Source organism: Rhinolophus sinicus, linkage group LG02, assembly GCF_036562045.2.
Source record: "Rhinolophus sinicus isolate RSC01 linkage group LG02, ASM3656204v1, whole genome shotgun sequence".
In the NCBI taxonomy this organism is placed as follows: domain Eukaryota; kingdom Metazoa; phylum Chordata; class Mammalia; order Chiroptera; family Rhinolophidae; genus Rhinolophus; species Rhinolophus sinicus.
Window position 1 is genome coordinate 153,360,942 of NC_133752.1, and position 27,421 is coordinate 153,388,362.

Consider the following 27,421-nt stretch of genomic DNA (forward strand, 5'->3'; position numbering starts at 1 on the left):
CCTGGGGAAACCAACCAGATTCTTCTGCTTCTCCCATCATTCCCAGATGGCTTTCACCTCATACGTGGGGGTCTCCACTGAACCTCTAATTTGTTGTCTTGTGTATTTATCCTCATTTGCTATGGACTTGAGGACTTGGGAGGTGCATACATGGGAAGTTGGAGGAGAGAGTATTTACAGTGCAAATTATGGCCACAAGTTAACTCTTCAAAAACCACTTAATCACACTGTCTATTCCTTACAGCAGACCTATGAAGTTATTAGTGCACCTATTTTATAGAGGCATAAATTAAATTTTAGAAAAGTTAAATGACTTGTCCTTAATCCTACAACTCAAAGGTAGAAGAACCGGAATTCTAAGCTAACTTTTCTTACTTTTGGTCCTGTGTTCTGCTCACAATACCATAATGGCTCATTAAAAAAAAAAAAAAAAAAATTTTCTTATTCCTTGTTTCTTGATTTGCCAACCTCTTTCTCTTTAGACTATAGATGAGAGAACAGAATGCCAGAGTGATTCTAGAGGACAGAGGTAGATGAGACTGTCTTTTCTAGTATGTTTGAGAGAATCTGTGTAAAAATACTTTTAACAGTTACGTGTGTACACATTCCTTCTGTAGCAGGTGCTATTATCTTTCCAATGCAGAGTCCCTGATAATACACATTTCACAGATTATCTCCTTAACTCCTACTTGTCACATTTGGACAAGTGGGTTGAAAAAAGAAGTAGCAATGCATTTCCTGAAGATTCTTTTTTGACTGGTAAATATCCCCATGAGGACAGACATTATTTCCCTCATACTTTGGGTAGAATAAATTGATAAATGATGCTTTTCCCAGCTGAAGGATCTTAGTGCTAACTTCTGCTTTATTTCCTCATCACTCACACCCTCACCTGGACCCACCTACCTTAACTTCAGGCTCAGTCTTGCCCATTCCCAGAATTATCTTTTCAAACCATCAACTAATTTGTAAGAAAAAAGGTATTATAAAACATTTCAAACACACAAACAAAATAGATTAGCACAATAAATCCCTATGTACCCATCACACAGAATCAGTAATTATCAAAATTATACAACACTGCAATACATGTACTGTTTTTTCTTTGCTGAAAATATTTTTAAGTATACCCCAGGCTTCCTATCATTTCGCCCCTACATACTTCAGTGTGGATGGAGGTCAAACTGCTGAATGTCATCAATACTGCTGAATGTCAACTACTAAGAAGTATGGGCTTTATTCTCTAGGTTTATTACTTACCAAATTATTTCATAGACATCTGCACATTGGTGTTCAAATTTCTAACTATATAAAATATTAATTAAATGAATCAATAGTTTGTATTTACCCCAATATACAGAAGAAAAAAACCTACATAATTTAAAAAAATTGATCAGTGAGCCAGTGGAACCACTGATTAATGGATTAGTGGGATGGAGAGGTAAGGAAATCCAGCTAAAATGGCTGCTTCTCCAACTGCAATAGAGAAGGAGGCTTTGATCATCCCCTTCCCCAGCCAGGCCACCAGAACAACTGCCGAGTCCTGCTCCCTCCTGCACTGTTTCCACTCAGCTGTGTGGCAACAGGCTGCTTGCCACAATGAAGCCATTCTTTCAGATCAGCTCTCATCCCACCTGTTCAGTGAAGGCTTTCGTAATCATGGCTTCCAGTTGGCTCTCTCTCCAGCATGCAGTTCAGCAGTTCCTGTTTCACACATATATCTTTGTCTTCTCAGGTAGATCACAAGGACATCTAGGGTAAGAACTGTGTTAAGCCTTCTATCATGGAACGTATGGTGCCAATAATGATGGCACAACAGGTGCTCAAGGAATATTTATTAAGGAGCAAAGGAAGCTCAACTTGAGCATTCAATTGGGCTGAAGTTGTAAGAATCATTGTTTTTCCTGCTCAGAACCAAGTCATACGGAGAGAGAGAGAGAGAGAGAGAGAGAGAGAGAGAGAGAGAGAGAGAGAGAGAGAAACCCTCAGAGGCATTTCTGTTTAAGAATGTAGATAAAAGGTTGGGTAGACTTTCATCCATCCACTTGTTTAACCTGCCCTACAAGTCCTCTTAAATCCTGCCCTTTCTGTCTTTACTTGAACAACCCACAAATACTTTTTTCTTTTTCTTCCCTTGTACAAATGACTAGGGCAATTGTCTGTTGTTGGCACGTATTGTGGTATGACCACATGTTTAAGAATCACAAAACCCTCCAAAAGAAATCAGTCCCTAACTGAACCTTTACACAGATCAACAGGCTCATTCCTGGAGCAGCACCACGGTGCCACCAAGTGGACAGTTTTTGAAAAAAATCCAGCTCATGATCTGGCAAATCATTTTGGAACTGGAGCATTTGTGGCCAGTTCATTTATGGAACAGCACATGTTTTTCCCCTCTGCGTTCTTGTACCTTGGATGTTCGATGAATTCTAATAATGTTTCACTTATGCTTCTTGAACTTTTATTCTTTTAACTCCTCCATGCGATTTCTCTTTAAGAAAATTTCCAATGAAAATATTTATGACATACAATAATATGGGCATTTACCTTTTATTTTACTATATTTTTAGAGAAAACAAGTTCCTCATTATCTCTGGGTACACTTTGAAAAGATTAATTCTATTTCCTAGAGAAGTCTATTTAAAGAGGAAAAGAGCTTGCTTATGCAATATGCATGTTGCCTACGTGTAGTTTCGATGTGTGAGATTTTCTGAAGTTAATCCTATATCTTATTATTCAGAACATCAAACAAATGCTGCTGGAACAATTGGACATCTATATACAAAATAATGAACCTCAACTCTTACCTCGCAGCATATACAAAAATTAACTTAAAATGTTTGCGATTATCACAAATACCCCAAGCCTCAGCTAATGGTAGAATTTGAAAAAACCCTTGAAGAAACGAGACAACTCTAGTACACCTTCCTCTCTCCTACTCACCTAAGGCTAAAGGTGCATGCCCTGCATTTTCCTCAGTAGAGACCCAATATGATTAACATTCCTTTTTTTTTAAGTATTTGCTCAATTTAATATTTAATTTTTCTAAAAGTCTATCTTGGCTCTATACAGCTTAGGTCAGTCAATATTTTTGTTCTATATGAGAGGATTGGAAAATTTGCAAATTTATATTTCATAAATAACACACAAAATGAAGGCAAGTGGTCTAACAGTCAGGAGATTCAAGGTCTAAGCCCAGGTCTGTAACTAACAACCAGTGTGGCCACATACAAGACACTTAAGACCCTCTCTTTCTTAGTTTTCACATTTGCACAATGAGGTAGTTAGTAACCTCCCTTTAAAAATTTTGTGATTTTCTAAATTTTCTTTAATGAGCATGTGTTATACTGTAAAATAACGAAGTTGAGCCGAATCTCTTAGATTCCTTCCCTGTCTCTTTGATGTTTTTCCTGATTGTATTTTTGCCAGTTAGTATCCTTGAAATATGAACTCACTTAAAAGCTATTATTCTTGGGATCTCAGATTAATTTTGAGGAATACTTATGGAAAATTTCTCAAAGATGTATCTTTCAAATTTGGTAAGTGCATATTACAACAAAGTACTACTATATTTTTGCCAAATTTCAAGTTTGTTTATGTAAGAGTTTAAGCACCATATGCCCTAAATGTGCCATTTCTAACTACCTCTACCATCTCCACAAAAGAAAAGGCAGATTAACCTCAGTGTCCTGTACCTTTGGCCACCATGCCAGGGGATTACACAGGATCTGTAGGTATAAAGTTTCTATAAGGAGGCATCAAAATGTAGTGGAGAAGCATCGGACAACAACCAAATGCTTTGGACTTCAGCCTGAATCTATCTCCCTCTAAGCATTTGATTGTGGAGAAAATCTGTCAATGTGTCTGAGCCTCTGTTTCCTTATCTGCACAATGGTGATAACAAATCTTGTGGAACACATGTGGTTACTCAAAGGTTCAAGTGAAATAAGGTTCAAGGTAGCATGCTGGAAACTTGGATGGGCAGTATGATCGGAATATATCATTTAGTAGGAAGAAATTAGAGAGGCCAGGAAGGTGGGGGATGCTGTAGAAGCATCAAGGATGATTTAGAACCAGAAGCAGAAACAGATGGCGCCCCCTTGTCAGCTGTCAGGACCACCAGCTCTTCCTGGTCCCCTGATCTCCCCTGTGGAAATGATGGGAACAGGCATGGCATTCTGTCCACGATACATTTAGTGCTGATCATAGGAACGGAGAGTAAGTTGGATATAACAGTCTGAGGATCCATGGAAAAATAGAAGGATGAAGGGAAGAAATCGGACAGGAAAGGAGGGGATGGAATTAACACTACATTCTCATTTGTGCCAAGCCAGGAACCACGTGTATGCTATCGTTTTACATGTAGGGATGGCTTCTGGGTTCCTAGTGGTAGGAAGAGATCCTTCAATTGATGAATACAAAATAATTATTAAAAAAGTGAAACAACTAAAGAATAAGGCATGGTCTAGGTTTTTTTGTTTTGTTTTGTCTTGTTTTTAAAGAGGAGGACCGTATTCTTAAAAATTGTCATCATCATAAAGGAGAAAGAAAGGGTGTGAAAATGTTCCAGATTAAAGGAGGCTAAAGAGACATGACAACAAAATGTAGTACCTGATCTAAGCGGAAGCCTGTACTAGAGAAGACTAAAAATGCTGTAAAGGACATTATTGGGTCAATTGACAAAAATTGGAATATGGATAGCAAATGAGATAAAAGTACTATGTCAACGCTAAATTTACAAAAGTTGAAAACTGTACTGTGGTTATGTAAGCAAATATCCCTATTCTTAGGAAACACTGAAATATTTACGCATCGTAGGCCAGGATGCATGTAACTTATGTCTAAATTGTTCAGGAAAGAAAGAGAGATGGAGAGAGCAACAGAGTGAGCAAATGAGGTAAAATGTTATAAATAAGGGATCTGGATGAAAGGTATATGGGTATTCTTTCTGCTACTCTTACTTGTGTAACTTTCTGCAAGTTTATTTCCAAATAACAAAATTTTTAAAAAGTGAAGCAACTATTTTAATGAGGTCCTCTATTGATTAAACATTCTCACCACTACTTTTAGTTATCATAACATTTAACATCTACATGACTCCTAACCATTTATAAAGTACTTCAATGTATTTTAATTATCATTAGAAAGCCCATGTTACAGATAAAGAAAAGGAGAATCAGGGAGTTCTTCTGAGACCTTGGCTAATACATTTTTGCATTTTCACTGGCTGGTCCAGTGAACGAATGAAGGAAGCCATGGATGATGAATTGCCTTGCCCCAAATCACAAACTTAGATTTTCACTTCTTTGCAGCTATCAAATGCCATAAAAAACACTTAAATCTTAGACCAGGATTAACCATTATTTAATTACTCTTTGATGATTCTCAAGGCACAGAATGTTACAGTGCCTTAGGCTAACTTTTATGTATGCCATTGATCATCCTGTAGCTAAGGGAAATAACGTTGAGAAAATGTTATCAAATCCTAGAAGAGTGAGACTACCCTTGTAGTAAACTCCAATATATTGCTTTTTACCAGTGATGCTATTTAATCTAATAAGGAAAAATACTTTATTTAGACATTGTGCTGAAACATGAGAATGAAAAAGATGTTATCAAGATACCTGTACTGCTTATTTTGGTGGCATATTATAACTCTGCCTGATATGAAATTTTGTGTATTGTTATTGAGCACTTCAACATTTTTTATTTTTCATTTTAAGTTTTTTTCCCCCAAGCTTCATTTTTAGCACTTAAAGTGAAAATTCTAGATAGCTAAAGGTAAAGAGACATGTTACCAGTGGCAGAAATGGTTTCTTGGAACTGGCTATTAATCCTCTTTATTTTAATTAGTGCCAAGTACTTTTTTCACATTTACTGAACCTGATTTCTTTTCTGAAGTGCAATCAGTTACACAAAACAAAAGCAACAGCAGCACATAAATAAAGAAAAACAGAAGTGTTAAGAACCAGAATGGAATCCTAGACTGCTGGTGCTGCAAAGAATTACCTGGTCTAAGTGTACTATCTGGGTGATGAAGAAAATCACTATCAATGGCAGCTGTGAGAATACTTTATGACGAGGCCCACTTTTATGACTGGGTCTTTAGTCAGCCTGTATTGACCTATCTTTTATTATATGAGTAATGAATCTAATTCTGGATACTCATGTATAGAGAGATGTGTTACAGTTGGAGGATGACAAAGGTGTCATCTGGGGAGGACAGCTGGCCATTTGACAAAGCCTGAAAGGCGATTAGACAACTGATTGTTGCTTGTTAATCAACTAAATGAGCAGTCCTTTGGGACAAATAGACATGACTTATGACTCCTCAATCTGCATTCAGCTCTCCATCCCTTCTCTGATATGTTGTATTGCCCTGCTCATCAGTACATTAAAAAACCAGATGCAAGTTGATTCTTAATGCTTAGCCAAAAGAAAATGTTTTAATCACTTATCCTCATATAGATTCCCATTTGCATAATTTATAGCAAGAGAATCTTCTGTGAGTTATCCATTCTCCTTGAGTGCTCAGTTTAGTAGATTAGAATGTTATGCTATTGTGAGCAGACAAGCCCACAGGCTTCATTTTAGGGAGAACAAATTCACTCCTTAATTCTTCGGCAGTTTTATTGAGCACCTATTGTGTGTCATGGATTGAAGATTCAAAGATGAATAAGACTGACTTCCTGTTTTTATAATTGGAGAAATGGATAATTAAACAGATGGTCACAAAAAACGATATGCACTAAGACAGGATGGGGCGAGCCCACGGTTCTATGGGGCAATTCTGACAGGCTCCTAACCTACTCTATGATAGGTACTTAGCATCTTTGTCGGTCAGAGAAAGTTCTGGCAAAGAAGAGAGCTAAGCAGAGCACTGAAGGACACTACATTCAGCCAGAACAAAGGAACAGAAGGGAGGAAGGGAATTCCAGGTGGAGGGACTAAAATATGCAAAGGTCACGACACAAAAGAGAGCAGGATAGACTTTTGGGACTGCAAGAAGTTGGTATAGCTTAGAGCTAACGAAGAGCCAGATCATGAAGGCTCTCAAATGCCCTTCCAAGAACTCTGAATTTTATACAGATGGTTTTAAGACAACATTGAAGGGTTTTAAATAGACATAAAATAATTGAGTGTATAGAGAACAGACTGGCATGCGGCTGAGTATGGAGGCAAGGATTCTATTCTAGCCGAGAGGCTACTGTGAAAATGAAAATGCAAGCTAAGGAAGGAAGCATGGTGTGCTGGAGGGCCACAACTCAAATCACAAACATAGTGCCCCTTCTTACAGCTGTGTGCGGTGGATCAAAAGTTTTCTGAGAAAGCTGAGATGGGGGTGGAGGAATTTTGAACCGATCTGGGCCCACCACCCTTTTAAGAATTGTTAAATCATGTCATCTTCATTTTTAAAGAATCACACACTCAGAATGGTGTGGTCTAAATAATGTAATTTGATAGAAGGGAAAAGTCACTTTACTCAATGCTGAGTACATATAAGGTGGATGCAAGAAGTTAGGGAAATTGTTGTTGTCAAATTTGACAAATCAGAGTTGTCAAATTTCACCAATGATTGCTATTATAACCTTCATGTTTATCTTGTGACTTTTAAATACAATATCTGCAAATAAATGTATTCATAGGTTAGAGCTAAAAATTGTTCATTAATTCTTAGTTTTAGAATCAAGAAGACTGTACCTTGGTTCATTTTGGCACATCTAGTACCTCAGACAGGGATGGTCATCCAAGAACTACTTCATAGGTGGTTGAAAGTCAAGAATTAAAAACACACTGACTAAAATTGATTTTCTAGGACTTTTGATGATTTTCATGAAAATTTTAAGGAATTTCTTTAACATCAAACAAATAATGATTGGAAGTAAAATTCATAAATACCAATATTCATTTGGGATAAATGTAGCTTCAGATGATACAATTTACAAAAAAAAAAGTGGGAATTGCGTGGTTGCAACTGAGTGAGGGGTTTGGTCTTTTGTAATTTTGAGCTATTTGAAATGAGAAGGTTTGAGTAGTTTTAAAAAATGGATGGGAGGAGCTGGGGGTTTAAGGGTACCCCACAATTTTCTTCTCATGGATGTGACTACAGAAAGAACATTTTCTAATTTCTTTTAATGATCACAAAGATAATTCTAGACCAAGGACTGTGATAGCCTTTAAAGGTAAGAGTTGGAAAAACCTTACATAGATATATACACCTACCCCTCAATTGTGTCCAAAATTTAAGACACAAATTATAATATATATAAATTTATATAATTATATAAATCTTTAATTTTAAGAAAAATCATATACTTTCTAAATGTTAGTATTCCATTTTTCCTGATCATTTTGAGTGATGCTTTTATACTATGGAAACTTCATTTTTGCAATAAAAGCAGAACTTTGCAGCGAGTGGAGTGCAGCATCTGTACTCTTGTATAACAGTACAGCCATGAAATTATATTATGCCAACCAAATTCTTTGCTATATGCATGCTAGTATTTTCTTTGGCTTTTTAAACATTTGTATTTTAGTCATGTAGACAAGGAAGAATATTTTCATGGAGACTCCTTACTCAATATTTAATAGAAATCAATCACTATCATACTGCACTTTACAACCCGAATATTTGCCTTTCAGTCTATTATTCCAGGATAACAACTTTTTTTTTTCTGTAGCGCATACTATGCCTTGGTTTATTGAACATGAGTTTTATGTATAAAATGGAGAATTTTGGTTTAAGTGTAGATACTAGGACTTGCATTTCCTGTTGGTGGCAGCACTGCCATTGCTTTCTGAGTCCAGTACAAGGAGGGCTCAAATTGTAAGTCCACTACCAAATTGAGCATTGAAGGGAAACTGTGAGTACAGAATGTTTTGAATCAATCAGATGAACAAAAATGAAACTATCATATATGTATATATAGTAAAGCAACCTCATTTTAAGAAAACCAAATCAATTAAATCCACAAAAACAAATTGATGTAGGGATGGTATAGTTACACTGCAGAAAAACCTGCAAAATCCTTCAAACAGTGAGTTTCTCTATTGAATTTAAATTTTGATATGAGCATTTAAAATTTTTACTTAGGTACACCAAAATACACTAATTTTTGTATGATAATAGAATGTTTTGCATTTGATAGGTTTTTGCAGTTCTCAAAGCATCTCATTTGTATCTACTACACACTATGTGTAATATCCCCAGCAGAGGGAACACAACCTATATAGAACCTGTAATTTCTAATCCAGCACCACTTTAACAAATCTCCATTTCTACAAGTGTTTTTTTGTTTTGTTTTGTTTGGTTTAGTTATTTTAGCAGAAGCACATATCTATTGCAAATAACATATAATTGTTTTGGACCCCTGCCTGTATTAAAAATATTGTTGTGTTTAGTGCAGAATATTGAGATATGTCTTTTAAACTCTTAAATAATTGACACTTTGTATCACATTTAAAAATCACCTCCCTTTTATTTGAAAATGTTTTAAGCAAATCTATCTTATACAATATGGCAAATTTAGGATAGATGACAGTCTTCTTAATGAGTTGAGGAATATTTGACTGATATTTCATCCTATATCATGAAGTAATAATTTGACATTACTTCTCTCTCTAATGAAAATTATTCACTCATTAGTTTATGTTGTGCCCATTGATTTCTTTTGAGGAAATATTATAAGCATAACTTGATTCAATAATTCAAGGAAATATGCATAATACACAAGCAGAATGAGTGAAAAATTTATGGTCAACGTCACTACTTTGATTTAATAAGAGAAGCAGAATCTAATTTTATTCTGTCAAGAATAAAAAGGAGGTAGAAACATGCAAAAGCACTGGTTATTCAGGTGATGTGTATCCATTATCAATCTGTTAAACTGAGTAATATTTAAAAACATGACTTAATCAGCTGTACAAGCCTCCAGCAGCTGGTGGGGCAGGGCTGGCCACCTAGGAGCCCCTGAGAGTACCCATGTCACTGCTATGCTAGCTGGGTGGGGTGGGGTCCCAAGGAGTCATGGGGTGTGGTCGGTGGTTTTTACAAAGTTAATGTCGATTCAATCCTTGTGCCAATGTTGAGCCTGTGGACACGCCACAAAACACCCTGAGAACACTGCAGTCAGCCACTGCTTACCATGGGCCCCCAGATTTCTGAGAACCACCAAAGAAAGGCTGCAGCCCAAGCTGGGGCTGACTGCCCACCACTGAAAGTTTCTCAGGCTACCACAGCCCATCTACTGCTGTACAAGCCTCTCAAACCTTGTGAAACAGAGCTGGCCAACTAGAAACTGATAGTGTCCCAGGCACTAGCTGGGTAGGGCAAGGCTCAAGGGAGTAACTAAGGTGGTGTGTACATGCACACACGAATTTTATCAGACCAATGGGGTCTCAGATTTGGTCCTTTGGGGGTGGGTTCAACACAGGAAAGATAGCACCTTCCTGTAGGATACACATGAGGCAGGCTCCCACAGGGACAATGGCAGCTGTCCCTCTAGCCCTTGCTCTAAAGCCACACAACTCAGACTTTCCCTGTATGTCTCTGGCAGCTGTTGAGTTGCTGCCCCTTCCTTGGAGCCCAGGATGAGTGTTTGCAAGTGAGTGAGACTGTGTGCAGGCCCTTTATGAGGATGTCTGGGTTTCCAGCCGCCTTCCTTCTCACTGGGATCTATGGACAGAATCCTCGCTGATTTTCACTGCCAGATGTTGTGGGGAGTCCTCTTCCTGGCACAGGACCCCTGGGTGGGGCTGGGACCCCCTCACTCTTCAGGGGGATCTCTGCCACTGAGATGTCCCTTCTGCTTAACCCCTATCTGAGGGTTTGGGGTCACCCTGTTTCATATCTCCACCCCTCCTACCAGTCTTGATGGGCCTTCTTTATATCTTTAGTTATCGGGGTTCTGTTCAGCTAGTCTTCAGGTGTTTCTCGAGGTTGACTGTTCTATAATTTAGTTGTAATTTTAATGCGATCATGGGATGTGGCAGACATAGCATTTACCTATTCCTCCATCTTGAACCTTTATCCCACCTGATTTCTTAGAAATGATTTGCTTCATTTGTCACCTGGTGGCTGGGCAGAAGTTATTAGCCTAAAGGAAAGTGTGAAATAATTGGTGTGGGCGCATGCCTCTTACTCTGCCCTATATCCCAGCTCTTAGGTACTTTTGAGCTATCTGCTTGTCAACCCATCTACCTTTCCAGGCTATTTAACCTTGACTACTCTGAGGTGGTATCCCATTTTCCAAATCCATTCCCATCTCCGTGTCCCACCACCCAAGGTCAAAATTTTATTTCATTAGGGAATTAGCCAGTTAGTTCTTAAAAGAACATCCATTAAGCCAATTCATACCAATACGTGCAGTAATCTTTCTAAGGGTATTTGCATTTTAGAAGAATAAGTTTTTAAGCCAAAAAAATGAAGCTATAATGACAGAATTTCATATCAGTAAAGATGTGTTTGAACCAGGAATCTTCCAGGTACTTATTCAGTGGAAGTTTATTCTCATTCGTATTCTATCTATATCCTTTGAAGAATGAGAAACAGTTTAATAAAAGCTAACAATTTGCTTATAAACTGGTGCTATGCTTGGTCAAGTTCTGCCTCCTTGTGACAGCCTTGTAAATGGTTAAGCTGCCTTGTAGTTTAGTCAGGAGAATCTCAGTAATTTAATTTATCACCTTCCTTCTCAATTATGAACAAAGAAGGTGATTAATGTTGTAGAATTTGCACTGGAGAGATATTAAAGGTAGCTTCTGTCTTTTTCCAGCTGCATGGTCTCAAAACCTTTCTAAGCAGCAGATTTCCAATTAAACTCATGTGGTTGATGTGTGTGATTCCTGGATAGGGAAAATTGTTAATATTTCCAAATATGTATAGAAATTTAAAGCCCACTGCTGTTACTTTTAATTGACCGAGATAATTTTAACATTAATATGGAAAAAATGTAGAGATATTGTCAAAAAATTATGAAAGAAAACAAATAGTGAAAAGGAACTTGTCATATTAAAACTTCTTATATAGCTACTACAATAAAAACATTACGAATATTGGCTCAAGGATGAAGAAATTGATCAATGAAACAGAACACAGAGCACAAAAACTGATTCAAACAGTCTTTAAAAATAGAACAGTATATGGTGATGCTTACTTTTCAATTTAGTGAGAAAAGCACGAATTACCTTATATAGCGTGTTAAAGTAATAGAATAAAAAATAGATTTGTAATTTGCAACAAATGAAACAGAATATTAGAATATAATTGAGGAGATTACGAATCTTAGAGGTAAGGTACAGGTATTCAGGGGCAAGACAGAAAAGTCCACAAATCATAAAAAAATGGACAGATTTAACTACATAAAAACCTAAAATTTCTGAGTGATAAAAGGCACCATTACAAAGTTAAGCAAGAAATGATAACTGGCAAAGAATATTTGCAGCATATATGACAAGTTGTTAATTTCTCTTATATATAACAACTCCTGCAAATGGAGAAAAGACAAGAAATATAATAGACAATAGGTACACTAGATGATCTATCAATTGTCAGATGAGGGCTACAAATAGCCAATAAACATTTAAAAAGATGCTATACTTAAGTGGTAGTCAGGGATATGTATATTAAATAGAGATGCCATTTTTCATGCATTAGAGAGACAGAAATTAAAAATAAATGATGAAACCTACTTTGACAAAAGTGTGAGGAAAACTGATACCTCTTAGGCACTGTTGATGAATGTGTGAATAGCTAAAACATTTTTGAAATCCACCTGGTAATATTAAATTTAAATGTGCATATCTTTGATCTAGAAATGTCACATCTGGGAATTTAACATACAGAAATAAAAGCACTAGTCAAAAGGAAAAAGCAGAGTGAAATTCCATATTGCTGCATGTAAAAAACAGGCAACCCCAAACCCAAGAAATACCCTGAACAGCCACCAAAAGGACAAGTACTGAATGGATTACTATTTATTTATTTATTTATACTATAGAATATTATGTGAATATTTACACAGGTCTATACTCACTCATTTAGAAAAACATCCATGATATACTGTGAAGTGAAAAAAGCGAGAGGCTAAGTAATATGTGTACTATAACTGAATATAACACACAAAAAAGGCTTTGTGTGTGTGTGTGTGTGTGTGTGTGTGTGCGTGCCACGTGTGTGTCTAAATATAAGACGATATAATATGTGGTGTGTGTGTAGGCATTGAAAGACTTATAGAAGGATACATTTCAAAATGTTAAAAGCAGAGAAATGGGATTGGATTGGACGAAGAGATTAATTTATTTTTATTAGTTTCAGGTGTACAAAACAATGTAATAGTTAGAGATTTATGCTCCTCACAAAGTGATAACCCTTCTCCCCCAATCTACAAATCTACAACCCCTCTGACATCGTATATAGCTGTTAAAATTCCATTGACTATATTCCCTATGCTGTACTCCACATCCTGTGAATATATGAATATATATATATATAAAATTATAGATTAATTTTTTATGTCAATTTTTTATTGCTAGAATTACTACACAAAGCCTTCATTACTCTTATGGGTTGAATTGTGTCCCCCTCCACCCCTATTCATATGCTGAAGTCCAAACCCTCAGTATCTCAGAATGTGACTTTATTAATAATTAGTTAAGCTAAGATGAAATCATTCAGGAATAGGTGTCCTTATAGAAAGGGAAAATTTAGACACACATACAGACACGCATAGAGGGCAGAAGATGTGAAGAGACACAGGGAGTAGAAGATATCCACTTACAGCCGAGGAGAGAGGCCTGGAACACATCCTTCCCTCACAGCTCGCAGGAAGAGCCAACCGTTGCTGTCAACACCTTGATCTCAGAATTCTAGACGCCAGAAATATAAGACAAATTTCTGTTGTTTAAGCCACCCAATTGGTGGTACTTTGTTACGGCAGCCCAAGCAAATGAATACAATTACTGTTCAGATTAAAAACCAACACAGTATTTTTCAAAAAGGTGAAACATGAAAACAACTGTATTTTGTCAATTAATTCATTCAAGAAACATTTACTAAATATCTATAATGTGCCAAGTATTCTATACTAAATATTTTACTTAATCTTCCAGAGATGCTAGAGGGTAAGAATTAGGGTCCACCTTTTACAGAAGTTCAGTAACTTGTCCAGTGTCATCCAGGGAGGAAACTGTGGGGTATGATTCGGCTGACTTAGCTGCTTCTCTGTGCTGAATCCCACTGGTGAATGCTTGATCTCTTCATTGTCCAGTTCGACTCTTTAGTGAGCATTCACGTAAAAGTTCATTCCTCCTCCCTGTGTCTTTAATGTCAACAGGAGGCACGGAATAAAAATGCCAGAATGATACTGCCCACAATAGATGATACCAAAGAGGAATGACTTTATGAAATCTCCTTTTATTGTATTATATTAAAGGGAAAGACAGTGAACAATGGTTATAGCCTTTTCTTGGTTGTACTCAACATTTCATGTTCATTTTTATCTTGCCTGTTGTCTATGCTAGATAGCTAAAATGAGAAGATGGAAGGAAGAATACTTCAGAAGTCATCTGACTTAATCACAGATAGGAGGTTTGGCTCATTGAACTATGAGCTTTATCAAGGATAAGTCAAATAGAAAATAGCCATGACCTTGCGACACAGACATTACTTTCCAAATCTTTTAGTGTAAGGCGGAAGGTTTCTTTGTTGCTCTAACTCCTTAGAAAGGGCACTTTGATTATCTTGTTTATTAATGCTAGTGATGGCAATTATGCATGTTAGCTGCTATCATTTATGGATAAACTTATTCATCCTTAACATCCAGATCTATCACTTTCTATCATACTCTCTCAGGTCAATTTGTTGTACCCCCTTCTTTACACCAGTAACACATTTTTACATACAGAATATATAATGTATTCTTAAAGTGTATTCTCTCATATTATTTATCAGAATCTCCTGCTGAACTGTAAATTCGTTAGGGTTTGAGACCACTCAGTCACTATGTTCATTAGTATCTCAAAACCTGGCACATAAAAAGTGACCAAGAGAGCAGAGAGAATTAGAGGCACAGGGTGGTTTAGGAAAGGGATGTCAGAAAAGCGCCTTCACCATCTGGACCTGAGACCCACCCCATCATTCATCTGTCCCACATGTACTACACCTTCTGTTGGCACGATCACAGCTCTGTGGTTCACTGGCCGTTCCCTCTCCAAACGCACTCTCGTCTTGCCATCTTTCTGTCTCCTCTCTCCCTGGCAAAATACAGTTAGTAGAAGTAGTGTCAGTACCATTACTAGCACTGGTGATAGCTAATGCTATATAGCATTTATTGTGTCAGGTACAGTTCTGCTTTACATATACCAAATAATTTAATTCTTAAAATAAATCTCTTAGATAGATACTATTATTAGCCCCATTTGAAAAATGATACAACTGAAGTACAAAGAGATTAATTTGCCTGAGGTTACATAGCTCTTAAGTGGTAGAGCCATAATTTAACCCAGGCAATTGGTTCCAGAGTTTGTGCTCTAAACCATTACGTCTTCTTAACCAAGGAAATCACACCTGCAATTGACAGTGTGGAAGAAAAAGGGATTTAATATAATATTTTGTGGATAGATAGATAAATAGATTTTGTTTAAAATTAAAACACACAAATGTCTCATTTAGTTGTCAAACATTAGTGACCAAGGCATTTTCTTTGAGAATGAGTCTGCTGACTGAAATTTCTGGTAGTTCATTTTGCATTATCTCTGTCCTCTTTGCTTGTTCTATAATTTCTCGTTTTGACTTCACTAGAGAGGAAGAGAAACTTAAGTGCGCTTGCAAAATAACCTGAGTGCAAAATCCAGGTAGATGTTTACAATTTTCTTGCAGTTACTTATAGGTGTCATACCTACACCTAACGCAACAATAATTTTAATTTTTTTTATAGTGATTAACTTATGGAGCCCTTCCGAAGCATTTGTTTATATAGACCAACAACTCCCTTCCTTTTCATGCTTTAACAGAATTGGTTTACATAATAGTTAACTTGATTGGTTAATTACAATAAGTACAATGTTATAAACACTAGCGAATCAATGCCTCTGACTCTTGGCAAGCACACAAGTCATTAGAGGAGAGGGGACATCTGGAGGCACTTGAGAGGGTGGTTACTACAACCTGCAACCAGTAGCCATGGTCATCACGCAGTACGTTTACAAAGGTGATGGAAGTGTCAGTTAATCTGGTATGAGGTGGATTTGATTCAACAAGAACTAATGCATTCAGTGTCCTCTGAGGTCTCACTCAGCTATTCCCCTCCACTGCAAGCCTTCTCTGGCCACCACCCCACCTAACAGAGGCAACAGCTTCCTCTTCTGTGACTACAGTATGTTGTTTATGTTTCTATTAATATTATATACTTAGAATTTTTAAATGTATAGTGTTTTAAAACTTTTTGTTTTACATTTTTATTGGGGAACAGTGTGTTTTTCCAGGACCCATCAGCTCCAAGTCAAGTCACTGTTTTCAATCTGGTTGTAGAGGGTGCAGCTCACTGGCCCATGTGGGAATTGAACCGGTGATGTTTGTGTTATGAGCACTGTGCTCTAACCAACTGAGCCAACCGGCCACCCTGAAACTTTTTTTATTGATAAAATACACATGGCATACATTTACCATCTTCATTGTACAGTCAGTGGCATTAAGTATAGTCATATCATTGTGAAATTATCATCACCATCCATCTCCAGAACTCTTTGCATTTTGCAAAACTTTAACTCTACCAATTAAAACAATAACTCTTAATTTCCCCTTTCCTCAGCTCCTAGGAACCACCATTCTACTTTCAGTCTATACGATTTTGATTATTCTAGGTACCTCATATAAGTGGAATCACACATTAGTTGTTTTTTTTGTGTGTGTGATTGGCTTCACTTGATGTAGAGTTCTCAAGGCTCATCCATGTTGTAGTATGTCAGAGTTTCCTTGCTTTTTGATGCTGAATAATATTTCACTACATGTATAGACCCCATTTTGCTTATTCATTCATCTGTCCAGGGACATCTGGGTTGCTTCCATGATTTAGCTACTGTGAATAATGCTGCTATGAACATGGGTGTACAACTATCTTTTTGAGACTTTGCTTTCGATTCTTTTGAGTATCAAATGCAATGGCTTTTTTTTAAAGGTAGCTCTTTCCCGTGAGAATGTGAACTAAATTTTACATTTTTAGTAGATAGAACATTTCCTGACACATAATAATTTAGTAAAGTCTTCTTGAATAAAACATACTCCACAGATAACTGGAAGTTTTATCTAAGATCTAGAGCTATGATTGTTAACTGTATGCAATTTGTACCCTGAGAACTACTCAAGCCTGAAGTAAAGTTGCTTTGTGAACTATACATGATTCTTGTCCAAAAACACTGTAATTTTGTCACTAAGATTTCCTTTCTTTCTTTTTCCCTTCTTCTAAAGGTAACTGTATATAGAATTGCACAATGTGTTTTCTCCCTAAAATGATGAGATCTGTTTCATTTTTCTAACTGTAGATTCTTAAATTTAAATTCTAGGTGGCAAAATTTTTGTAGGAAACCACAAAGCATTATTGATGCCTTCCCTTCGCTTCTTCCGCTTCCCACCCCTACTGCACCCCACCCCACCCCGCCGGCTGCTCACAGCAGCTCATGCTCGCCGGCTGCCGGCCGCTCACAATGGCTCCACTCATGCTGGCCACCGGCCACTCACGGCAGCACATGGTAGCCCACAGCAGCACAGCAACCCACAGCAGCTCTCACACCGACCTCTGGCTGCTCATGGCAGCCCAGCTCCAGGGAGAGTCATTGTTCACAATCTTAGCTATAGAGGGCTCAGCTCACTTGGCCCATGTGGGAATCCAACCGGTAACCTCGGTGTTAGGAGCATGGTGCTCCAATCACATGAGCCACAGGGCTGACCCCACTATTAATTCTTGATATCTATTTATAAAGAATTCTAAATCTTTAGAACAAAATACAAAATACTGTCTTTTTACTTAATGTTTGATGCAGACATTTTGAATAGCTACTGAATGTTTATGTCAGCTACTATCATTACTGCCATGAAAAGATTCAATTTCCAACAGCTTAAAAGACTGCATGAAACTTCTGTAGGGAGAGCATACATTTTAAAGTAAAAAAAAAGAAAAAGAAATGCTTTGAAGCCGTTGGCATAGGCACACCACAAACAATTTAGTGAAGAAACATTTCAATACAGCAAGGGAACCCAACTTTGACGAGGTTGATCACTGTCAGGGGCTGTTTCAGCTAAACTGCTGACCTAGTGTAGAAGTCTGTATTATTAGTGAAGCATTAATAATAATGCTTTTAATGGGATGAGTCCATTTTTTACTCCTTCACTGTTATTATAAGGAAACTATGTATTTTTGGCTTCAGTTATAATATATTAACTTCATTTATACAATGTCTTCCTTTATGTACAGCTTTTACTAGCATAATCTACAAATGATGGTTTGAGAGAGAGAGACTAAAGGAATAAAAAAGGGAAAAATGAAAACCCAAAAAGCCCAGGGAATACAGTAGCCTTATTTTTATGAGAAGTTTTTACCAAAAAAACTTAATTTTTTTTGGTTTGCATTTATATTGTAGTTGTCTTGACATTTCTTTCCCATTTTAGTTTTATTTGGCTAGGACAATATCCCAATCTTTACAACTTTACATTGTATTATTTAGTAAATAATATTATCATGTAAACATATCTGTCAGAGTAAGGGTCTGATTTTGGTAATGTGTTTACGACCTCATTAAGAAAACAAGTTGAGTTGAACCACAGAAGGTGAGAAAGGCCGTCAGACAACTCCCTCAAGTTCTCAGTACAAAAAACTGAACAGGACTGTCTACAAAGAGTCTTAATTTCTCTGCTCCCAAACTAAAATCCTGTCAGAAAATTCCCTTAGTTTTAATTATAAACATACAAATCTGGAATATAGCACTATTTTATGTAATTTGTCAGAAGTTTCCCTGGGCAGCAGTAAATTGGGTCATGTTCCTACTTTCTTTCCAGCTGATGCTCCCGTTCCTGGCCCCTAAACACATGTACACATTGCCCAGCAATGATTTAGAGAGGAAAGAGAAAAGGAGTAGTTATTTACAGAACTCACATGCTAGTTGGGAGATGGACAATAAAAAATTAATACATCACATATATCAGGTAGGAATAAGTATTCGGAAGAAAATTAACTCTGAGAGAGGGACTGGAGAATCATAAGGGCACGTGTGTGTGCGTGTGTGTGTGTGTGGGTGTGTGTGTGTATAAAATAAGGTGACATTTGAATCAAAACCTGAAAGAAGGAACCAGATTTGTAATACCACCCCTAGACTTGGGCAAGCGGACAGCTTCCTCCAGTTCTGCTTGTCAGAGGGACCCACATTTCACAAACATACAAAAACAAATTTATTACAGAACACACGGATACTTCTATTACCCAGGGTCTGGCACTCAGTGCTGGCACAGTACAACTAGTTATTAATTGAATTGTCAAATTCTCCCTCTCAGGAAGGAATACATTCTTACATAATGAAAAATTATTTCCCATTACTGTGAGATGTCCATTTACTTTCCTCTCCTCATGTTCTGATTTATGGTTTTGGAGATACAAATTAATTCAGTTTTTTACATTGACAATTAGATGGACAATGAACACTACAACTATGGATTGCTTTACATGTATAAAAATATTTAGTACAATTTAATTTTCCAAAAAGAAATAAAATTTCATCTTTAAAGAATTTTTATTAAAATTTTGATATTAATTAGTGTATATTTTGCCTTTTAGTTTTAACACACAATTTTGAAAAATTTACAGTAATTTGTTTGGAAACCTGAAAAATAGTTTTAATTTTTTTACATTGAATTTAACTTTTTTATTAAAATACGCTCAAATTTTATGCATTTTGAAGATAATTACATTTTATTTTTAATTCTTTAGATCAATATTGTCAACAAACACATTATGTAAAAATCCTGACTATAAAAACAGTGATTTTGCTGAAATAAGAATACAAAAAAAAGTTTAATGGATGAAAACATAATAATTTATGAAGTGTGTAGTTTATTGCTCATTTAAACATTGCTGTTTCATCAACAGAACACCTAGACATGTGCAAATTATTAAACTGGGTAATCTCTGGTATTTTGCCTACCATATCATATAATAACTATAGCTTTACACCAACAAAAAATTACCACTGTGAAAGTTTATTTGACAAGGCAAAAAGAACACATTTTATTTTTCAGTTTGTTGCCTTGTCTTATAATTTTAAACATAGGATATAGAGCCTCTATTTTCACTTTTGCCCTGGGTCCCTAAAATGTGAGGAGCCGGTCTAGAACACTGCAAAGACATGAGGAAAGAATGTTGTGGAATTGAGGGAAAAGCAAGTACAAAGGTCTTAATGTGAAAACAAAGGTGGCACCTCTAAGGATCAGCAAAAAGTCTAATTTTAGCTAAGCTGAGGAGCAAAAGGTGGAGTGGTGGGAAACAAGGGAGACAGGTAGAGGGACCAAATACTCTAGGTGTGCCATCATAAGAAATTCGTAATTGCCCAAACTTGGAAGCAACCAAGGTATCTTTTGGTAGGTTGAGTGGATAAATCAACTGTTGTACATCTAGATGATGGAATTTAATGCAGTACTAAAAAGTAATGAACTATCAAGCCATGAAAAGTCATGGCGGAAACTTAAACGAGTATTACGAAATGAAAGAAGCCAATCTGAAAAGGCTACATACTGTATGACTCCAACTATACGACATTTTGAAAAAGGCAAACCAAGGAGACAGTGGTTTCCGGGGGTTAACGGGGAGGGAGGGATGAATAGGTGGAACAGGTCTAAAGGGTAGTGAAACTATTCTGTATACTATTAATGTAATAGTGGATATGAGTTATTACAGACTTGTTAAAACCCATAGAACATACAACATCAAGCGTGAACCCTAATGTAAACTATGGACTTTGGGTGACTGTGTGTCAGTGTCAGTTCATCAGTTGTAACTAGTGTACAACTTGGGTGTGGGATGTTGATAATGGAGGAGGTTATGTGTGGGGGGAAGAAGAGGATATTTGGGAGCTCCGTATTATCTGTTTAATTTTTCTGTGAATCTAAAACTGCTCTAAAAAAGTCTATTTTTTTTTTTTAAAAACACATCTTTTTGGGTGTCACTGTCCTTCACTTCCTAATGTTCCATGTGTTTACATTAATGTTTCAAATATATAAATGTACATGTATATGTGTGGTGGAAGGGTAAATCTGATCCATTTAACTTCATCTTGGCTGGAAGTGCAAGTATCTCTTCTCTAACACCTGTTGGTCTCACTTCTAAAATTGTATCAGAAGAAACGAATTACACACTTATATTTAGTGTAAAAACTACCTCTTTGTATAATATGTTTAAGCCAGGGGGTGTAACTTCTTTAAGAACTGCTAATTTGGGGGATACATTTAGAAACCGTTTGCTCAAAGGCTTTGTGTCCAATTTTGAAAAAGGCAGTCTTCGCTGTCACCCTACTCTCTCAGGTGGTACCTTCTTTTTTTTTTTTTTTTTTTTAAATTAAATTTATTGGGGTGACAATTGTTAGTAAAATTACATAGATTTCAGGTGTACAATTCTGTATTACATCATCTATAAATCCCATTGTGTGTTCATCACCCAGAGTCAGTTCTCCTTCCATCACCATATATTCGATCCCCCTTACCCTCATCTCCCACCCCCCACCCCCCGCCCCCCTTAAGGTGGTACCTTCTTACTACTCATGTCCAGTGCCTTACGGCCTCCTGAGTCTCCACAGTTCTTTCACATCCTACTTTACTCAAGGCTGTACTCTCTTTTGGTTCAGGCAATCTCTGTTCTGGACTGTGTCCTGCTCTTGACTATTATTACAGGGAGATAATGGATATTATTAAGTACATGCTTTGTGTCTGGACTTTAATGGGCCTTCTGTAAATAATGTTTTCATCCACAGCAGTGATTCCACGGCAGAAATTCTATGTACTCTGGCAGACTGGTGATCTTTTTAGTCAGGTCAGAGTTTTGATGTTCTCGTAGCATACACATTCAGCTGGCTCCTAAGTGTCCCTTCTTTAGGGTCAATCCCATCAATAGGTAAGAGCTTTTGGCTTTCCTTTGTTAATAAAAATTAATTGGTTTCCATTTTTAAATTTCTCTGTATTCCCTTTAAAAATAGCAACAAGTATAAGTGAAATAATTATGTCATTCTTTGCATCCCTATTAGTCAAAGAGAAATGACAACACTTACCATGGAACTTAGAGTCCAGAAGCATTTTTTTTTTGTTTGAAAATGTCATTGCTTTATATACTTAACAATGAAACTAGTTTTCTGAAACCTGTGAGGTTTTTCATTTACTATGAAAGTGACATTCAAATAACGTATGGATTAATGAATGGGGCAGACTCCTGGAAATCAGATCAATAATGCAACATGAAATGGAGAGTTAGCGTTTATAATCCACTGAAAGTTCATGACAGCATATGTGAGCTAACTAATTGGACAATATAGTGCCTGAATTTCCTGAATAAATGCAATTTTCCACTTTTGTGATAATCGAGTCATGGAAAAAAGAGGAGTTGGTAAGCAATGAGTAACATCTCTTACACATCCATGAGATGGGGAGGGTGTAGCTAATACTGTGGCTTTGTCTTTGGGATTGGGAACAGAAACACAAAACAGCAGAAGTAAAGATGTAGTCTTTGTCAAGTAATTTATAAGCTACTTGAGTCAATTCCAAAGAAAAGTGTTTAACCCAGCATACAATAAAAACATGGAAGGTGAACAAGTACACAAATATTTCTACTGGCACATATCCTCACATCTGCCCATTCTTACCTATGTGAGAGAGTGATGATTCTTTTAATGTTAACTTATGAAAAAAACCACCACATGCAGTGCTTTCAGATATGGTCTGTGGCTTACACTGCATCATCTTAACTGAAGTTCACTGTGGTAACAGACTACGCTGATGGTGATTGGAGGCAGTAATTACTTGGATGAGGAAGGAGTCTGGTGAAATGGTCCTATATTTACACAAGTGGTTTTGCTTCATGACATCATAGTGTGGTTATGTTTTACTCATTTCAAAGCAATGGATATCTGTCCTATTATAAAGAAGTCAGAGCACTAGAGGAGAAAACTGTGTTTCATTTACAGAAAAATGTACATTTCAGTATATGAACTGCATAATTAACATAAAGAGTCCCATACATTTCCATTCTATGAATATTAGATACTGATCATATCCTGATTATTTCTATGGGTAAGAGATTTTCAAAATCTAAAAATAATTATAGGTAGTCCCCGTAGTTGTATAACTTTCTATTCTAATTTATTATTTGCTGTTCGAAAGCAAATTTATCTATTGTGATCTAAAGATGTGTTACAGCATTATTTCATACATGGCAGATTTTCAAAGTCCTGCAATGATGACATTGATATAGTGCCACTACTCTGTTATGACCTTTGTATATTATTTAAGTGTAACAAATACTTCATTCATTGCTTGCCCTAAACTTTGCATTTGGTGACATTCTTGCTGCTGTGTTAATATCAGGTCTATTAAGCTGGACCTCATGGTCCATTACCCTTTCTTTAGATTTGACCCCATGAAGTTTAGGGGTCTTGAGCACAGTGTGAAAAAGCAAAGGGTTTCACTCTCACCCAAGGAGCTCATTAGGACTTTATAGAAACACAATAAATACTCCTGCAGTACTAACATTTGCACTGAGGGATGCTCACCAGACACACAGCCTGGTGTCAGAAGGTGTCCATTGTTCCCTTTATCCAGGCCTGCACACTGACTTAGCCCGCTAACGAAAGAGAATGCTCATTTGTAATCTGGCATCTTTTTCTTTGTAGGAAAGATTCACTTACTGGTAGCCTAGCTTTGTGGGAATTTTTTTCCACCTTTCTGTCTTGATACATTTCTTAATGCTTCCACTTAAAATTTGGACTGCATAAGTTAAATCAATGTCCACAGTTTATGAAAGAATTCCAGTGGGAACTGTGGACAGCCATGTGTGAACCAGAGGCCTTTATTCTTTCACAAATGATATTATCATTCATTAATCCCATTTGCCTTATTAAATACAGTTTTATAATGCAGGTAAATATTATTAGATTGGTTTATGGGAGACTAACCATCAACACTACTTTTAAAGTCTAGTGTGTATTACTTCATTGATATGCCTTGTGATATTTTAAAATTTTATAGTAAAGGGTCATTACATAGACTAACATTTGATTATATCATATTATTATGCCCAACTACTACCAGAAGTAGGTTTCCCTTTTCAAAATATATTTCAGTGTGAAAGTGCCATGAAACACTTTCTTCCAGGGGCTTGTAGGCAGCATAAAATGGGATTTCTAACCAGAAGTAGAAGCAGTTACTGTGAAATCCTTTCTTCTACGGATGGCTTTTGTGAGGTATGCTTGGAGACTCTATTTTTCAAATTAATCAGATTTCCTTGGGCAGAATGCCTCTGGAACTCCCTACAAAGGCTCTTTTCCTCTTCCTACTCTGCAAATTACTTAAAGAAAACACTGGATTATACAAAAGAGTTTTTTCTGCTTATGTCAATCAAGCATGGATGGTTTTATTCTTGTTTCTAAGACAAGAAAATGAAGAAACAATGTTGTTTTGCAAAGACTGGATGAATCACCTCACTGCATAACTTTCTAAAAACATTTCACTGGAAATTTGGGAAAAATATTGGCAAGTCAACAATTTCCAGTCCAAGACCATGTGATAAGACTGAAATGTAAGCCAAACTAATCAACTTCTTTGAACCAACCAGCTACTACTCTTTAAACAGAAAAGTGACTTAGAATATGGGCTATTCTTTGCTTTGGCGTATACCAAGAACAGTAACTAATGGTTTACTGTGTGTTAGGCACTCTGCTATTCATTTTATAGGTACAAAAACGGATAAGACTATTCTAGAAGTCAACAACCTGGTGCAATTGACTCAACTAACCATCATACAACACAGCAATGGGAACCATTCTTGGAGGCTGGGCTGGAGAAGGGGAGAGTAAAGGGACAGAAGAAGAAGGGGAGAACTAAACTTTGAAAGAGGAGAATTTCCGTAGAAAATGAATGAAAGAAAAGGTATTTTAAACATATTGCATAGCATGAGGAAAGACGCACAGGTATAGAAGTTCACAGTATATTTAGGAAGTAACTTTTACTGTATGCCTGAAGCAGAAAGCTGGGAATTGAGGACGTGATGAGCGAAAAAGCTTGAAAAGTAATTTGGTGCTAGAATGTTAAGGGCTCTGGATACCATGCTAAGAAGGAATTTGGTATTTTCCTGGTGACACTGGAGGATTTTAAAAATTTATTAAAGGAAATGAAAGAATCCACTAATATGGTCAGATCAATGCTTTAGGAAGATAATCGATGGCAAGGTAGAGGATAATTTAGAGAGGGAGAAATTCATTTGTGGAGAATGAGAGACACTATTCCAAGCATCCATGTAGGCAATCCACGATGGCTTAAACTAGGGAAGTGAATGAGCATAAGAAACAATATATTTAAGAGACATTTATTAAGTAGAATTAATGGAAGTTAATGATTAATTGCGTAAGCACATGAGCAGTGAGGGCCAAGAGAAAGTAGGGATATGCTTAAAGTCTCTAGGCTGAGTGATGATAAACAGTAACTCCTAAGAACAGGTTTTATGGAGAATATAGTAAGTTTGCTTTTGGATAAGCTGAGTTTGAGACACTAAGAAGAGAAGGACTTTAAATTATTATAAATATGAATCTAGAACTCAGGGAAAATGGCAGGGAGAGTTTGGGGAGCATCTCCACAGCAGTGAAAGTAGAAGCCACGGGTGTAGATGAAATCATCGAGGGAGAGAGATGCAGGGGGAACAGAAAGATTTCTGGTTGCATATCATCTCCACGTGGCATGAGAGCTTTCTGAGCTGCCACGTGGAGAAAGACTTGAAGGTTACCCTCAGGTACAGGGGAAAGAGTGCTATGAACGATGACTAGTCTCCAGAGAGGGAAGCAATTGCATCTGCATCCATTGTTAGCCATTCCTAGTCATAGAAGGAAAAGACTCATGGCCCAAACCCCGGAAAACACCAGTCCTTAAGGGATGGTGGGAATGTCGTGCTGGCAAAGGAAAATAAGAGCAAATGAGCCAGTATATAGTACTTAGTTCAGTATCTCAGACGTCAGTCAATTAAGTATTTGTTGAAGGAATGGATGAGTTAGTGAAGTGTTGAAAACTACACAGCAATTGGAGCAAAATAAAAAGCCAGCAGCATGATAAACAACAACAAAAACAACAATATCCCCAGGTACTTTAGGTTGAAGAAATTAATGCTTTGGTTATTTTCTTCATAAGAACATGCTATTTTACTACTTTTCACATAAATATGGAAATTATTCTATCGTATGATCATTAGGAATATTTGGATTAATACTATAAAAATTATTAAAAATAGTAACAGGAGTTGATTTTATGTAGAAAGTTAAATTGAGAAACAAAGTGTAGAAAAATAATCGTTAAAGGGAAAAAATGGAAATGAAGAAAGGGTACTCTTCAGGAAGTATTTAGAGAAAAGTGAGCTAATTTTTCCCTTTTAGACCCTTAAAAGACAAATTCGTTTAAAAATAAAAAAAGTCGATGCTCCATCTACCCAATGAAATATTTTCAGCTTACTTATATGTGGAATTTAAAAAAAACAAAACAAACATAACAAAAGAAAAACACTCAGAAACAAAGAACAACCTGGTGGTGGCCAGAGTGGAGGGGGGTGGAGGGATGGGTGAAAAAGGTGAAGGGGCACATAGTCAATACCAGTGTGATAACTTTGCATGGTGATGGATGGGTACTACACTTAGTGTGGTGATCACATTGTAAAGTATATAATTGTCAAATCACTATGTTGTACACCTGAAACTAATATAGTATGTCAATTCTACTTTGATAAAAAACATTTTCCAAAAAATACCTCTAGCTTTCAGTGGCAGGTAAACACCATTATCCTACTGTTCACGTATTTTGTATTTGAAAGGACTTCTTTGCCCTAGAAATTGGAGTCTAAAAATAAGTAACTATTCATCCATTCAATACTTTTTCCTGAGTATCGAACTTGTGTACAACACTGCTTAACCTGTCATGCGTGTGCGGCAGGGTGAACCAAAGGATGAGGGGGACTTAGAAACCAATGGAATGTAGCTGCTGCCATGAAGAGACAACATTTGGGGATTGGATTATGTCCTTTTGGATGGTGTTCGGGCATGGGGAGCAAGCGCCAACACAAACACACGAATCACTAGGAGAGTCAGCAATTATAATACATACGGTGAGATACAGTGCAAAGAAAGAAGCAAGCATTCTCTATCT

General features: G+C 36.8%; 1 long non-coding RNA gene across 1 annotated transcript in view; it reads right to left on the minus strand.

Moving 5' to 3' along the window:
- Nucleotides 1-462: 462 nt before the first annotated feature.
- The window catches only part of LOC141570109 (uncharacterized), a 67,444-nt gene continuing 40,485 nt past the window's right edge, over nucleotides 463-27,421 (minus strand). Inside the window, exons 3-5 of the long non-coding RNA XR_012494004.1 lie at nucleotides 15,162-15,252; nucleotides 13,779-13,866; nucleotides 463-1,752 (exon numbers count right to left, since the gene is read on the minus strand). This is a non-coding gene — a long non-coding RNA (uncharacterized LOC141570109). The remainder of the gene's footprint in view (nucleotides 1,753-13,778; nucleotides 13,867-15,161; nucleotides 15,253-27,421) is intronic.